Source organism: Labeo rohita, chromosome 11 (genome assembly GCF_022985175.1).
Source record: "Labeo rohita strain BAU-BD-2019 chromosome 11, IGBB_LRoh.1.0, whole genome shotgun sequence".
Classification (NCBI taxonomy): domain Eukaryota; kingdom Metazoa; phylum Chordata; class Actinopteri; order Cypriniformes; family Cyprinidae; genus Labeo; species Labeo rohita.
Window position 1 is genome coordinate 24,158,956 of NC_066879.1, and position 16,532 is coordinate 24,175,487.

The 16,532-nt window shown below is 37.9% G+C and overlaps 2 protein-coding genes across 4 annotated transcripts in view; one reads left to right on the top strand and one right to left on the bottom strand.

Moving 5' to 3' along the window:
- The window catches only part of hdac11 (histone deacetylase 11), a 92,529-nt gene extending 92,318 nt beyond the window's left edge, over nt 1–211 (bottom strand). The window contains exon 1 of the mRNA XM_051123255.1: nt 98–211. The gene's annotated coding sequence lies outside the window, so the exon portion shown is untranslated. The remainder of the gene's footprint in view (nt 1–97) is intronic.
- The window catches only part of iqsec1b (IQ motif and Sec7 domain ArfGEF 1b), a 242,105-nt gene that overhangs the window by 766 nt on the left and 224,807 nt on the right, over nt 1–16,532 (top strand). The window lies entirely within an intron of this gene.

The window sequence follows — 16,532 nt, forward strand, 5'->3', positions numbered from 1 at the left end:
TGGATAGGCAGCTTGCGTGGACACACACCCCATGTCGACGGCGTTCAATTCTGACAAGACTAAAACGGGCTTTTGACACTTGAAATTGTTTACCCACCATCATTCTGTAAACGTAATCCTAGGTTGTTTTGTTCCGTGTTTCACACTGTTGTTCATACTTTATCCGGGGTTAGTAATTAATCCTGGCTTGTCAGGTTTTGCACTGTACGTTGGTAAGTACAGGGTAATGTTCTTATTTGCATATTTATGAGGTAGCCAACGCTGATTGGACAAAGACGGCACACGACCTGTTTTAATAACGGCGTGTCCACGTGTGGAAACGTTGCCAAGTAGATCCGCGCCGGTTGGATATACAAGAAAATACAGTGTCTTCATCATTTTCAGCTAAGGCGTTTGCCTTTGCAGTTTGACATGTTTAATGTTTCCCTTAGAAACAGCGTGTGAAAGTTCTGCGAACTGTAGAAAGCTCATGAATATTTAATCAAGCAAATCTTGATTGGGTTGCCAGTTGCGAAACAGCGTGTTAGCAACATTTTCTCAAAAACAAGGGTTTCGTAACCCAGGGTGGAAAGCAGCACTAACCCAGGTTTGAAAATGCTTTAACCCAAGGTTAAGTGTAGTGTGAAACACCCTAAAGAGGAAAAAAATATAAAATGAGGCCGTTTTCCTCACCTGTAAGTTGGTGAAACCATCTTTTTGAGGAGTATTGTGCAACAATAAGAGCCCTTAGAAACAGCGTGTGAAAGTTCTGCGAACTGTATAAAGCTCATGAATATTTAATCAAGCAAATCTTGATTGTTGCCAGTTGCTAAACAGCGTGTTAGCAACATTTTCTCAAAAACAAGGGTTTCGTAACCCAGGGTGGAAAGCAGCACTAACCCAGGTTTGAAAATGTTTTGAAAGTGTAGTGTGAAACACCCTAATGAGGAAAAAAATATATAAAATGAGGCAGTTTTCCTCGCCTGTAAGTTGATGAAAGCATCTTTTTTAAACAGCATGGTTCAACAATAAGAGCCGACTTCCAGGTTTAGTGTGACAAACATATCCTCTCTCTTTTTTTTTTTTTTTGTCAAAACGCAAGATTTAATTAAGAGAACTTGTCACGAAACATGTGTTTTGCAGCTGCGATGGTTTCAATTGATTTCAGTCTTTGTGTGAGAGTAATGTGTTGACTGAAATGGCAAACATTAGCTAGTTTCACTCAATATTCTTGTCAGCTCCTAATGTGTTTATTTGTATTATGGCCTTTGAAATGGAAAATTTATATCTTTTGTTGTGAATGTTTAAGATGAACTGCCCATTAAAAATTCTTTTTCCATTCCATTTATAATACAGTGCAGGGTTGCCAGGTTTTCAGAGCCAAACCCGCCCAATTGCTACTCAAAACTAGCCAAGTGGTGCTTCGAGGGGGGTCCCCCAGTAAAAATCGCAATCCAGGGGGTAAAATGCACATTTTTTTGGTGAGGTTCCCCTGGTAAAATTCGCATTGCAGAGGCGAAATATCACGTTATGGGGTCGCTTCAACCTGCGGACATGAAAAACAACCCGCGGCAACGGTGCTAAAGTAGCCCAATTCTTGTCGATGCTAATACAGTGTTACGCCACAATGCGATTTAGAAGAAGGTGCCCTAAGTATTCTCATCTGCTATTATTTTATTATGTTGACAATCAGAAGCTCACATAGATTCTGGTGCCTCACTACATGATCAGTTTGCTGGCTTGCTGCAGTGTGTTAGGATTTCCAAGAGGATTCATTGCAAGAGATAAGTGTTTATCTGGCATATTTATGGAAATTTACATGAGTGTTTGGATGAGGCAGGAACATAACATTTCTCCCCCAGACATGTGGCATTTCTAAGCCTCATGTGGATTTGGATTTTTGCTGTATGTGAGCATGCGTTTTTCACATTAGCCCTTGTGATGCAAATGCACTGGCTGATCACTCATGTTCTCTTATTTTTTTTACAGTTTGTATTGTGAATTCATGTTTTATTCTGCAAAGCGGTAACCTTTTAAAGAAGATGGTGCTGTTTCATGAGCTGCACTTGCACTTTCTACAGTACATTTTGTCAATAGCTTGTGTTGTAATTCAGTGCAGAGAGGCAGAAAGTTTGGCGTTCACCTTCACCTTTCTTCTAAGGAGTGCAGATTCTTTGAGAGTGAAATACTGTATCTGTTCTTTACCGTTCTTGAGATCAGGGAAGATATAATTTTATTGCTGGCTCTACAATGACTGAGCTGTGTGGTGTAACATTAGCAATTCATTTTTATTTCCCACTTGCTATTTGCTTTTTGCATACACCTTACTTATCTGTGCCTGCTTGAATGTCAAAACAATTCTGTTCATAATATGCGCACACTTCGTTTTAGTCTCTTTTTCCACCTTTGGGCTGAACGTTTTTTGTTGGTATGTTACAGTTTCTTTTTTTTCACTGTGTTGAAAAATCAGGATTACAATATATTTAACACATGTCTGCTGTTATCTCGGTGATGCAAGAGGTGTAGATGGTGTGGTACTGTTGGTAAACATTAGAGTGAGTGTGCTATCAAGGATTATCATGTTCCAGGCCTGCTTTTTTCTTTTTTTTTGTGTTAAAAACACCTGTTAAGCAGAGAGATGATGAGAGGTTTATCTTTATTTGCAGAGGGGTTATGTACTTAACCAGTGAAGAATACACAGAAACATAAAATTTTCCAGATTAGTTAACAGGAACATCTGCTAATAATGACGAAAAGTGCATAGAAAAATACTGTATTATACAAGCAAAACATTTTTACATCACTATAGGTGTTTCATAATGATGGATGGTTAGATAACATGGTGAGAAATCCAAGCAGAGAGTGGTTTGTAATTGTACCATGCTAAACTGGAACCACTGAAGGTGGAAAAGTGCTTATGCTATTTGTAGTCACAAAGTAAGGTATTCTTAGCAGTGTATTTAAAATGGATGCATCACTGTGATTGGCTGTGATGTGAATTCATCTCCTTTTCTCAGACTTGGTATTGAACTGAGAGTCCTTCAAATATTGAGGATTAGAGAAGATCATCTGCTCAGATCTTCTCACATCCTTGTGATTTGAAAGACTCTGAGTTTAACACCAAAGAAGAATGAGGAAAAAGAGCACTCCAGTTATTCTGCTTAACGTATTCTTAAGAATAACTTGAGGAGTGAGGAACTTGAGTAATCACAAAGCTGTATCTGTGATATTTATGGCAATACATCTTAAATGCATGCTTCATTGGGATTGGGTGTGATTTGAAGTACTCTTCATTCTTTCTTACTTTTCTTTGGTATTGAACCCAAAGTCCTTCAATTCACAAGGATTTGAGAAGATCATCCTCTCCAATCTTCTCGCATCCTCATGATTTGACTCTGGGTTTAACACCACTTAAGAGTGAGAAAAACACCACTCCAGTTATTCTGCATCTTAATGTATTCTTAAAAATAACTTGAGGAGTGAGGAACTTCAGTAATCACAAAGATGCATCTGTGATATTTATGGCAATACATCTTAAATGCATGCTTCATTGGGATTGCATGTGATTTGAAGTACTCTTCCTTCTTTCTTACTCTCCTTTGGTGTTGAACCCGTAGTCCTTCAATTCACAAGGATTTGAGAAGATCATCCTCTTCGATCTTCTCGCATCCTCATGATTTGACTCTGGGTTTAGCACCACTGGAGAGTGAAAAAAAGACAACTCCAGTTATTCTGCAGCTTACAGATATTCAGAAGAATAACTGGAATGTGAGGAACTGGCATATTTTGAGAGGAGCATGCAAAGTGACAAAGCTGGATCTGTTATGTGATATAGCAGTATCTGAAAACTCTAGGTCTAATACCAAAAGAAAAAGGAGAAAGATGACTTCATATCACAACGTATTTGAGATACAATGTTGAGAATGTCACAGACACATCTTGAGTTGTAACTAATATGTGACCCTGGACCACAAAACCAGTCATAAGTGTCAGTTTTAAGTGTCAGTGTCTTTATACATCATCTGAAAGCTGAATAAATAAGCTTTCCATTGATGTATGGTTTGTTAGGATAGAACAATATTTGGCAGAGATACGACTATTTCAGTATATGGAATCTGAGGGTGCAAAAAATTCAAAATATTGAGAAAATCGCCTTTAAAGTTTACCAAATTAAGTTCTTTGCAATGCATATTACTAATCAAACATTAAGTTTTGATATATTTGCAGTAGGAAATTAACAAAATATCTTCATGGAACATGATCTTTACTTAATTTCCTAATTATTTTTGGCATTAAAAAGAAAAATCTATAATTTTGACCCATACAATGTATTTTTGGCTATTGCTACAAATAAACCCCAGTGACTTAAGACTGGTTTTGTGGTCCAGGGTCACATATATTCTTCTCAAAGTAATAGTTCACCCAAAAATGAAAATGTTGTCATTATTTACTCCAAACTTGTATACGTTCTTTATAATAAACCAAAAAAAAAGTTTTAAAAAAAGGGAAACTTAATCGCGATAGGAAACGATAATTATTTTTAACCATGTCAAAGGATTATTTCACCACCCTATGTAAACTTGAGAGGAGAAGATATATTGAGAAACTAAATTTTATTGGTCTATGTAAGTGCTCCTTTTCATTACCTTCCTTTTGCTAGAGAAGTTATCCAACTGAATGGCTCAGCATGAAATACCTTCACAACTATTTGTGTCCTTAAACGCTCGTTTTTTGGGGTTGACAGCTTATAAAAATGTTCTGGGTTTTTTAGCTTGTTTACTGTACACATTGTCACATAGCAGCTTTTAGATATTGTTCTGTTTTTTGTTATAAGTCAGAAATGACAAGAAAGCTGCTTCCCACAATACAGAGTCAATGGAGAGCGTTGGATTGTTACACCCGGTGTGGGCGTGGCCTAAATGCGCTCTGTCTCTATTGAATTCCATAGTAGGGAAAGAAACACTATGGATATCAGTGGGGACCATCAACTGTTTGATTACCAGCATTCTTCAAAATATCTTCTTTTATGTTCAACATAAGAAAGAAACTCATACAGGTTTGGAACGACATGAGGGTGAGTATAATAATAATAATAATTCATATTTATATAGAGCTTTTCTAGAGGGGGGATCTCCTTATCCACCACCAGCGTGCAGCATCCTGGATGATGCGACGACAGCCATAGTGCACCAGAATGCCCACCAGACACTAGCTTATTGGTGGAGAGGAGACAGAGTGATGAAGCCAGTCAGAAGATATAGGGATTGTTAGGAAGCTATGCTGGTCAGAGGCCAATGGGCAAATTTGGCCAAGATGCCGAGGTCACACCTCTACTCTTTTCATAAGACATCCTGGGATTTTTAACCACAGAGAGTCATGACCTCGGTTTAACGTCTCATCCAAATGACGATGCTTGTTGAGAGTATAGTGTCCCCATTGCTATACTGGGGTGCTAGGACCCATACAAAACCCCCTTCTAGGTACTGACCAGGCTTAACCCTGCTTAGGTTTAGCTTCAGTGGGCGACCAGTTTTGGGCTACAGGGTGTTCTTGCCATTTTGATACGCTTTATGTAGAATAAGTCTTCTTTTTTCACTTCTCTTTGGTCTTAAACCAAGTGTACTTCAAATCATGAGGAATTCTTTGGGTTTCAAAGTGTAGTCACTATGAAGCAAGCAAATATAGATGGTAGTCACTATAGTTGCCTTTTTCCGCATTCTCCTATAGTGTTAAACCCAGTGCCATTCAATTCATGAGGATTTGAAAAGATCATCCGCTAAATCTTCTCACATCCTTATGATTTGAAGGACTCTGTGTATAACACCAGAGGAGAATTAGAAAAAAGACCACTGTGGTTATTCTGCGGCTCCTCACAACTGCAGAATAACTGGAGGACTGTCAATATAGCTGAACTTGAGATGTTCTCCTGGATGTTTAAAACATAGCAATAGTGTTTTCTTGAGGGGTGGTTTCTTGGCACAGCTGTCCATTAACAGTCCTCTGACTGGTAGCTACAGTACATTTGTGCAAAGGCAAAGTTGTCACTGATAAATTTCGTTTTACATCAATGCATCACTATCAGAAGTTTTCCACAAACATATAACAGAAAGATTTTTCTTGCAGCAGAAATGGCTTTTTGGTTCGCTAGCTGCCTAAAACAATCCAAGTCTCTTGTGCAATTTGTGTCAAAACAGACAGGTCTTTTTATTTTATTCTGTTGGCACTTTATGTTTTAAACATACGTGAGTTTGTGGACTTCTAAAGGGGGTCTGAATGTTGAATAGCGAAATCAAAGCTGGAAGCAGCATGTGTTTAGCTTGGCTGGTCTTTCTTGCCCCACCAGTCAGTGGCTCTGACAGGGAGATCGCCAAGTCATAACAGAGCATTTCTACACTTGCAGCTCTGCCCTGACAATCTGTTTCCTAGCTGATCCATATTTTTTTCATAGGCTGGTGCCATTATCGCTTGTGACTGCTTGCGAGCACACACCGTGATTTAGAGCATGAAAGTGTAGTAGGCAATGAAACTTCAGCCAATGATTTGTGTGTTGCTTTTCACCTTAGAAGGGGGCTGTATTTGCTATGCATTGTTTCTGCACAATGCTGTGGAGAGTTAAAAGACTGGCGTTTTTTGCTGCAGCCTACTGCTGGCCCTCATGTCACGAAGCACTTTGCCACGTCAGCTCACGGCTTTGTGCTGACCGCAGCAAACTGGCAATCGTAGAAGAGGCTGAAATGGCTTGTGAAGAATCTCTAGGTGATTTTGTCTACAAATGTCACTTGATGCAGTGCTTGTTTGGAATGATCTAATATTCACAAAGTGGCGTTTTCCTCAGTAGATATTTGTTGAGGAAGTAGCAGCCAAAATGTTCAACTTGACATTTAACTGGTTGGATTTTAAAAGGATAGTTCATCCAAAAATAAAAATTCTGTCATTAATTACTCACCCTCACGTCGTTCTGAATCCGTAAGACCTTCGTTCGTCTTCGGAACACAAATTACGTTATTTTTGATGACATCTGAGAACTTTCTGACCCTGCAAAGACAGTGCCACAACTGACACGTTCAAGGACAGAAGGGTAGTAAGGACGTCATTCAACCTTAATTTTATGAAGCTACAAGAAAACTTTTTGTGCGCAAATATAAAAAAAATAATGACTTTATTCAACAATTTCTTCCTCTCCGTGTCAGCCTTTAACATGCAGTCTTGTCACATGGACTATTTTATCAATGTTCTTACTACCTTTCTGGGCCTTGAACGTGGTAGCACCATTGCTGTCTGTGCAGGGTCAGAACACATACTGGGTTATTTTGACCCAGCTGGTTGGGTTAAATGTTTTTACCAAACACGCTGGGTTATTTTATTTAAGTCAACTATTGTTTAAAAATAAATATATTATACTGCTGGCTTAAAATTGACTGGAACTTATAAAGACCACACATAGAATTACTAGTGGCAACAGCAATAATCAAAAAATGTAAATTTATTGTTAAGCAAGAACACATGGACAAAATATCAAACAAATTGAATTTATTTGGGTGAATGCAGCATAGTTTACAATATTACATACATTTAAACTCATTTAACAAGCATTTAGACATTTGAAATGTAACCTTTAAAAGTATAATTTAAAATGTAGTGTATTCAACTGTTCTCTGTAATTGCTTTTTACAGAAAAAGCGCTAATTCTCATGCCGGTGTGTCACAGAAATCTGAGCCGGTGAAGGGCTGCTGTTCACAGGGGTAATTGCGAACTTTAGTCCGCGGCCTTATATTTCACTCGTAGCTGAAAGATGCCGTGAGTGATTCCAAAACCTGCCCATCAACAAACAGTACTAACATTATAGAACATATTTTAACATCAAATTAAGAAAGGAAAGAAAGGAAAGGACATGACGTGTGGCCAAGTATGGTGACCCATACTCGGAATTTGTGCTCTGCATTTAACCCATCCAAGTGCAAACACACAGTAGTGAACACACACACACTGTGAACACACACCCAGAGCAGTGGGCAGCCATATTGCTATCGCTGTGGTGCCAGGGGAACAGTTGGGGGTTTGGTGCCTTGCTCAAGGGACTCACCTCAGTCATGGTATTGAGGGTGGAGAGAGTGCTGGTTATTCACTCCCCCACCTTCAATTCCTGCCATATTACTATTGCTGTGGCACCCAGGGAGCAGTTGGGGGTTTGGTGCCTTGCTCAAAGGACTTACCTCAGTCGTGGTATTGAGGGTGGAGAGAGTGCTGGTTATTCACTACCCCCACCTTCAATCCCTGCCGGACCTGGGACTCGAACCTTTTGGTTACAAGCCCGACTCCCTAATCATTAGGCCACAGCTGCCTCAGCTCAACACTGAGTTGTGTGTTTTTAAATCAGAGTTGAAGACACATCTTTTTAGACAAGCTTTCGATATGTAGTCACTGACTCGATTGCTGTTTTATGTACATTTGTGTTTTTATTTATTGTTGTCTACTGTGAGTCTTGTTTTTCTCCTGGAAAGCGCCCTGGGCACCTTTTTGGTTGTTGTAAGGCGCTATATAAATAAAATTTGATTGATTGCCCCCAAATTAAATTAAACTCAGTACTATAACGAATACATATTTTATGCAAGGCAAAAGGCGTTTCCATCATAGGAAGTGACCGCTGCTGACGCAGCTGACATAAAATAAAATAAAACAATAAAATGTATACAAACCTTTATTTCACTGAAGAAGTGCACCAAATTGGTGGCACCGAGAACTGCTCTGTCCTGTAGAGGCCTCAAAAAGCCAGCGCTCTGACTGTAACTCAGCAGATGGGTTGTTTTGTTTGAAACAGGCTCAACCCAGCGGTTGGGTAGAAAAAAATAACCCAGCATTAAAAATGACCCAGCAACTTAGTTACAGGAAAAACTACCCAGCACCTGGGTAAAAATATTTAAAAAAAGCTCAATAAAATGAACCAGCAAGTTGAACCCAGCATTTGGGTTAAAAAAAATAACCCAGCACCTGGGTAAACATATTAAAAACGACCCAATAAAATGACCCAACGGGCTAAACCCAGCATTTGGGTTAAAAAAATTACCCAGCACCTGGGTAAAAATACTAAAAACAACCCAATAAAATTACCCAACGGACTAAACCCAGCATTTGGGTTAAAAAATAACGCAGCATTTCTTCGTGTGTGCCTATCCATTATCCAAGTCCACACAACCAAAACCTTCATGCATCCATATTTAGTAATCTAGAGTAGACAAGTATTTGAACATCCAGGTTTTCTGAAGTGATTGGAATGGTTTATATGATGAACCTGTTTCATTTTTTTAATTGTTCAGAATTTGCATTTTTGGGTGAACTATCCCCTTGAAGACATTTTTCCCATTCCTTTCTCAACAAAGGCTTAGATTTTGTTTGTAATCCCCTTTATGACAGTACAAAAAAATTACACTAGTTTCTAAGCCAATTTTTGTACGGTACTTTCCTAAAGGGAAATATCACTGTTGCCAAGTTTATATTAGACGAGGAGATGTTGCTCAAGGGAACTGCATAGAATCTCATACTATGCAGTGTACTAACATCTCTAACTCAAAATCAATAGCTGGCAGATGTATAGTACACTGTTGCCAGAGGTGGTGCATATAGTTGGCTGCAAATATACTTCTCCCTTCTCTTTGATAACAAAAGTTTTGTTCTTTTAGTCTGTTTAGTCAGTCAAGCAGGTAACCTATATGTTTTCCAAGGAATTTAAATGAGTCGTCTAATGATTGCATGGAAAACATTATACAATGTCTTTGTGATAGGCGTACTGTAGCAAGCGGTAGCATGCTTACCATGTTTGTTCAGGTTCAGCAACCTGCAGCTTGTATGGCTGCTAATGGCATATTGCAATCTCCAGCGTGATGGATAATTAAGTGTATGAATGGGATTCAGAGTAGCCCAGGGCAGAAGCAGAACATGTGCCGGCCGTGATGTGTTTTTCCATAAGGGAATGGCATCAATCTCGAATAGTGGAGAACGGACTATGAAACCCTTGGGTGGCCGTGTAACACTTCCATTTGAATACTAAGATGAGAGGAGTAAACAAACACAAGATCCGCTGTGAGGCAATAAAATATTGAAGGCATGTGTGACTGGTAAAATTGCTCCCCTGGAAATACACTATGTGATTGTGTATATTAAATATGTTATATGAAGCTTGGGCTGGAAGAATGTGAACCACAGGTAGCTGAGGCTCAAAGGAATATTCTGGGTTCAAGTTAAATTTAATTGGTTGCATTTGTGGCATAATGTTGATTACCACAAAAAAAAACCCCTAAAAGTCAAGCATAAAATGAATGCATGAAAAATCCATCCATCTACTGATCTGCTGATCTGAGGATATTTGAGTAATATTGCTTTTTGTGCTATTATGGCTCATGGCATCGATCTATTAGTTGCAATGCAGAGGCATGGGATATTGTTTACTGGTGCAGAACTAGTTGCAAATTGGAACTCCTGTCATAAAATGTGTGTTGCTCGGGCTTAGCGTTCTAATATTTCGTCCCAGAATTAAGAACCCTCACAGGATCTGAAAAAGTAAGGAACTTTAAAAAGTGTGCTGCAGATGGCATACGATTTAATGAGATGACAAGGCTGGGAGTTATATAATGATTGTTAATTCACAGTAGGAGAGTGTCTCTCTGTTTATGTATTTGGTTTTAGAAGTCTTTTTCTATGTCTCAACGTGCGCTATGCATATGAAAGGGCTGACAATATGTGGCATATTTTTCCTGCTTTTGAATTCTGTAAACAATTGTAAATTCAAGCCTATCAAAGAGCAACATTTTCTGTCTTAAATTGGTTTTGTGGTTTCATTTTATGCAGATTTTATACAGCAAGTGTTATAAAACATGTCAGTATAAATATTATAATTATATATTATGCTTATTCGTAATAAATATTGTTATAATGCAGCTTTTTTATTATTATTACATTATAGTTTATATTTTCTCTCCAAAATGTGGAAGAAAAAAAAGAAATCATATGGTTTTATTGAACAAACCTGTTAAAATGCAAAATGTATTATAAACAATAGAGCTAATGTACACTATGCATTATAACAAATGACTGCAGAGAGCGCTAACATCCTGACAATTGTTTTTACACTTTACTGAGCGATTTAATCCATCCAGACAAAAATATATATCAGATTGAGGTGTTGTGTTGCTGGATGTAATAATGAACATAGTGGTCGTCATTTACTCCCGACGCCTGAACCGCTGAAGATGCAGTGGATTACGTTTGTTTGTGAAGGGAATACGCCTCCTGATCTATATATATCCATTTATGTTCATGCAAATCATTTGTGATCCAGCTTCACTTACAGCAGAAGTGAGTATAAGCATTTTTTTTATGAATCTTTGCGATCACTTTGCGGCTAAACGCGGCTAAATGCGGCTAAATGCGGCTAAAGTAAACATGCTCGTCACTCCACAGAGAGAAGAGAGGGGTGGGGCGAGCAAAGCTCATTAACATTTAAAGCAACCTCGACCAGAACAGGATGATTTTTGCAGAGCTGATTTAGGCAAGGTAAAAAGGGTTATGTTTGACTCTACCAATGAGAATTTTTAGTATATTGTAGAATTTTCATTAAGACACTAAAGAATCATATCAACTTGTGAAAAATGGGCATCCGATGACCCCTTTAAACTTAGAGTGTTTAAACTTATTTTGAAGTCGCGATGAACAGCTAGATTGTCGAAAAAGATAATGATGTATTCTCCTGTGTTTGCGTATGTTTATAAAGGATTTACCTTACAAATCTGACAAAATAGTGCACGTTGTCTTCCCAGATGAATTATATAATAAATAAAAACTTACAACAGTATGCAGAGGTGGAGTTTGACACGCTCCACACATCTACGTTAAATTATAACAGTTTATGTAGCAGCATTTCCTGTGAACGGAGCTGCTCTGAGATGCACGAACATAACCTACACGCATGCAAGCGCATATATTAAACCTGCAACGCATATATTTATTTAACTGAATCGAGGATTTTTAAAAATCGAATACTCGACTAGAATCGAGGAATCATTGCAGCCATAAAGAAAATTAAACTGGTTAACTGGCATAAAATATGTTATGATGCATTATATATTAATGCAAAATACTTTTTTTTTTTTTTTGATTTTGGGATGAAACTCATGTCCTTAACACATTTTGAGATACCCATGTGATTCATAACCATATTTTGGGCTTTTGTTATTGTTACAGCATATTTATTATTGCAGTACTGCAATTGATCTTTATATCAATTTGTTATTTTTGAGGTTGCTGAAGGCAGCAACAGTAGAGAGACCTGCAATGTATTTAGTGTGAATTCTAAATGGCCATAACTCCTCACTCTCAGCGAAAAAAAATCACCACTTACTCTGCAGTTCATTCATATTCTTTGATGAAGCGAGTTGATGGTCCTAGGTTTAGAGAATGGATCATATGATGACCACTGCCTTCCATTTGTAACGTCGTGCTAGGGATTCTCATGGGATATTATCAGCTGGTTAAATGGAGACCATCTATCATGTAGCGAATGCAAGAGATATCCTATAATGGTTGAGATGATCTTTGTCTGAGCCTGCCAGCAGCGTTTTACCACACTGAGCAAAGAAAAGGAAAAATCCCTCCGTTTTGTTCCGTTTAATTGCTCCATTGTTTGAGTTTTATGTGTTTTAGCTGGCTGGTGCTTCAGATTATAATACTTTGTGCTGTATTTAAACATAATTACCAGAGCATGATGGGAAATGTTGAGTTAAAATGAAGAAAATTGCCGTGTATAAAACATTTGGGTGAGGTGGTATGTGAATAATCTTTTTAAAAAGATTTGTTACTTCTTAAGGCAGCATTTGGTGATAAGATTTGCTACCTTATTTGTCATCACGTCTTCATTTGCGTTCTTGATTGGGGGGCACCTGAAATATGCATAGTCTTTGATTTGGAAGTGTCATACAATCATGGACAACTGTCAGTGAGCCATGCCTTGCACCGGTGACAAACACTAATTGACGATTGATCCTGCTGTTGATAAGCAGGGCCTCTAAGCTATTAGTCACTAAAGGCCTACAGCATGAGCCAGACCTAACAAAGAGGAGCTTTTATTGGATTCTGTCTGAGGGAGCCCACTGAGAAAACATGGTTTCTTACATGCCACACTGATTGATGGTGATTTGCGTTTGGGAACATGGCCTTGTTGAAACCAAGTATGAGGGACACTTAGTCGTAGTCTGTGGATGTCACAGGACAAACTGGGATGGAGAGGCAATATTTCACAGTTCATCTGTACCAGGAGAATGTTATGTAATATATATGCATTGTAGACAGGTTGCACTCATAAATTTGGCAAGGGTGTGTCTGGTTTATAAGTCATCTTAAAATCAGAAAAACAAAATATTTATTTTCAGGATAAAAAAAACCCTCCATATTCTCATTACTATAATAATAAGTCATTCCAAGATGTAAATAAGTTTGCGGCTTCATTAGAAAACATTAAAAAAGAAATTAATCATTGCATCGCTTGCTCACCAATGGATCCTCTGCAGTGAATGGGTGCCGTCAGAATGAGAGTCCAAACAGCTGATAAAAACATCACAATAGTCCACAAGTAATCCACTCGATCAGTTAGTGTCTTGAGAAGTGAAAGGATCCATGTTTGTAAGAAACAAATAAATTGCTAGATGTTTTAACTTAAAACTGTTGCTTTTCACCATAATCTATAATAATGCATCCCCCATTAAAAGAAATCCATCCCTTGTTGTCCTCTCACATTAAAATTCACTGACATATTTGTTTACAACTGATTTGGACGATGCATGTTCGCTTGTAAACAGTGTTTGTGCATATTTCTCTCCTGATTCGGATGGCTATTTCACAAAAAGCAGGTGTGTGATAATGACAAAAAAAAGGTTTCTTGATATTTTCCAGAATTTTGTTGATAACGATAATTGGACGATATTTTTCTGAGACTGTTGTGCAGGCACTGTGGTTGGTTTAGGACTGCAGCAAAATTTGTGTTTGCAATGCAGAGGTGGCACAGAATCTGCATCTGACATGGCAGTTAGATTCATAAACACAGGGATGTAACAATGTTATCAATAGCATGATAGCAAAATATCTCGACGTCTCGATATTATTGTGGTCACATGACAATATGAAACGATAGGTCTTTCTGGCAGAAAGAGTAGTTTTTAAAATACATTTAAACTTCTTATTCTAACATAAAAGGTCTTTAAAGTTGTGTTTTGGGCCATTATGCTTTGGCACAGTATCTGTCAACGGACTAAAACCGACAGCAAAATACGGATTAGTCCCTTCATCAAGTCTGTTTTCACTCCGTCTCCGTTCACAGTGAATGAATGGAGTGAACTCGTTTATTGCATGTACTGTGAGTTTAGCATGCGTTTTGGAATGGAATGGCCAGTTATGCTTTATTTTTGCAACAGATAGTAAGGCGCATTTTTGTAAGCCTGTTTTCATTGAAGCTGGAGTTTTCTGTTAAAATATAAGCTCTACTGCCATTTCCGTCAAAATAAAAGCTTAAAATTGCAGTATGAATTGCTGACAGCTGGTGGATTAAATGGGTAACATTACTGCAGTCCAAGGAAAGAAGTATTGTAATTTCCCTACTGTAGTGTAAAGCAAAAATAATACACCTATGAAATATTCATTTTCATTTATTTTGCAGTGCAGTTGTTTTACAATATATGGCTATTACTGTCATTGTTGTTGTTATTATTATCATTATATTTTGTTTGGCTTTCTAAAATGTGTGTGTAAACCGGTGTGAACGTAATTTGTAGTACATCACAAATATAAAGAGGGTTGAGTCCCCTTTAAATTTCGGGTACAAGTCTATTCACTAATCTCGCATATGGTGATAGCAGAAGGTCTGGGAACTTTGGCTGCTGTAAATGGTCAAGGCCCGCCCAAGAGGCCGTATGACTGACAGGTACGGCAACCAATCACATTTCGTTTTGTCACGTCATGTTTAGGAGCGTGGAAATGTCACCACAATAACAGAGCGGTGTGTAAAACTCTGACATATTTTAAAGATTCTATGCCATGAACTTTTCATTTTTCACATACTTTTGGAAATCCAACGCTTAGTTGATCCTGGTTGTCACAGTTGTAAACACGATAGCTTTTTTTCATAAGGGGGTTTGGAGCCACGGCATTTTTGTTTCCAGGCAGAACGTTAAAGAATGCAACACACACGTCTCCCGGAAATCCTGTATAATCTAATCAATCCAATGACGACTTTGAAACTTTTCTTAGTCGTCATGCCAATAGCCTTGTGGGCAGCGCTCCGAAATGTAGCGCCATTGCGCTCGGGGCGTCCCGAATTTGAGTCCCGGCTTGTGGACCTTTTTTCAATCCCACCCCCCTCCCCTTTCCAACTTCGTTTCCTGTCACTATTATACTGTCCTATCAAAAATAAATGCGAAAATGCCCAAAATAAATCTTTAAAAAAAAAAAAGTTCTTAGTTAGGAACGTGGGGTGGAGCTCTTAATTTTGAAGAATTTAACTTTTAAAATGTTGATGCAGGAGATGAATGCATTTAACCTACAGTTTGTTTTTAAAACATCAAAACATTATTTATGCATTTTATAAATGCTTTGATGTTTAAAAAACAAAACACTGAATATTAATATTTGAATCTGCATGAGGGACCAATTGAGTCATTCATTTAACAGATTCGTTCAAACGGCCGATTGATTCAGTAACGAAACACAGTCATGTGTTGCTCAGAGATACAAAACAATTCTGCTGTGGCTTTGTTTGACTGTTTTTGTTGTTGAAATACACTCTCTGTGTGTATTTCTCTCTCTCTCTCTCTCTTTTTATATATATATATATATATATATATATATGTATATATATACACACACCCCTAGAAAGCAGTATTATAGACAAACAACTCAATCCATAATAGCCAGAAGCAGTGATTTGAAGTTAAAAACATCTTAATGATTAATGTATTACAGACACTCAGGTTTTCGCTTTACAATTTGTTAGTCGATAGATTGGAGTTGTACTGATTGAGTATTGTGACGTTTTTAGCAGCTGTATGAACTCTCATTCTATGATGATGTAGTGAATTTCGCTTTCGACCACCCAGGGACGCCACTCAATGTAGTGAATTTTGCTTTCGCCAACCTAGGGAGGTGAAATAGGGTAGTGATGGGTACTCATGTCACTGCTGACGTTATGATTCTTGGATCACGTGTCAGTTAATGTGTGATTATGAGTACATCACATAAGAAAGATTGGTGGGATCTTTAACTTCTAGAACCTCTTACTGTATTAGGAAGACACCAAAAGATAGACAAGAGTAATCAACAACTACTAAATAATACCATGAATGAAAAAGGAATAAAGTGCATAAGATGCATAAAATGCAAATGATTATGTTGGGTGTTGCTATGTCAGAGCTACGGTATCTGGAAAGATAAACTGTTGCTACTCTGAAATAAATAAGGTGAAGAACCTTATGACGCATCAAACAAATAAATAAGCAATTATTTGTTATCAACCGCA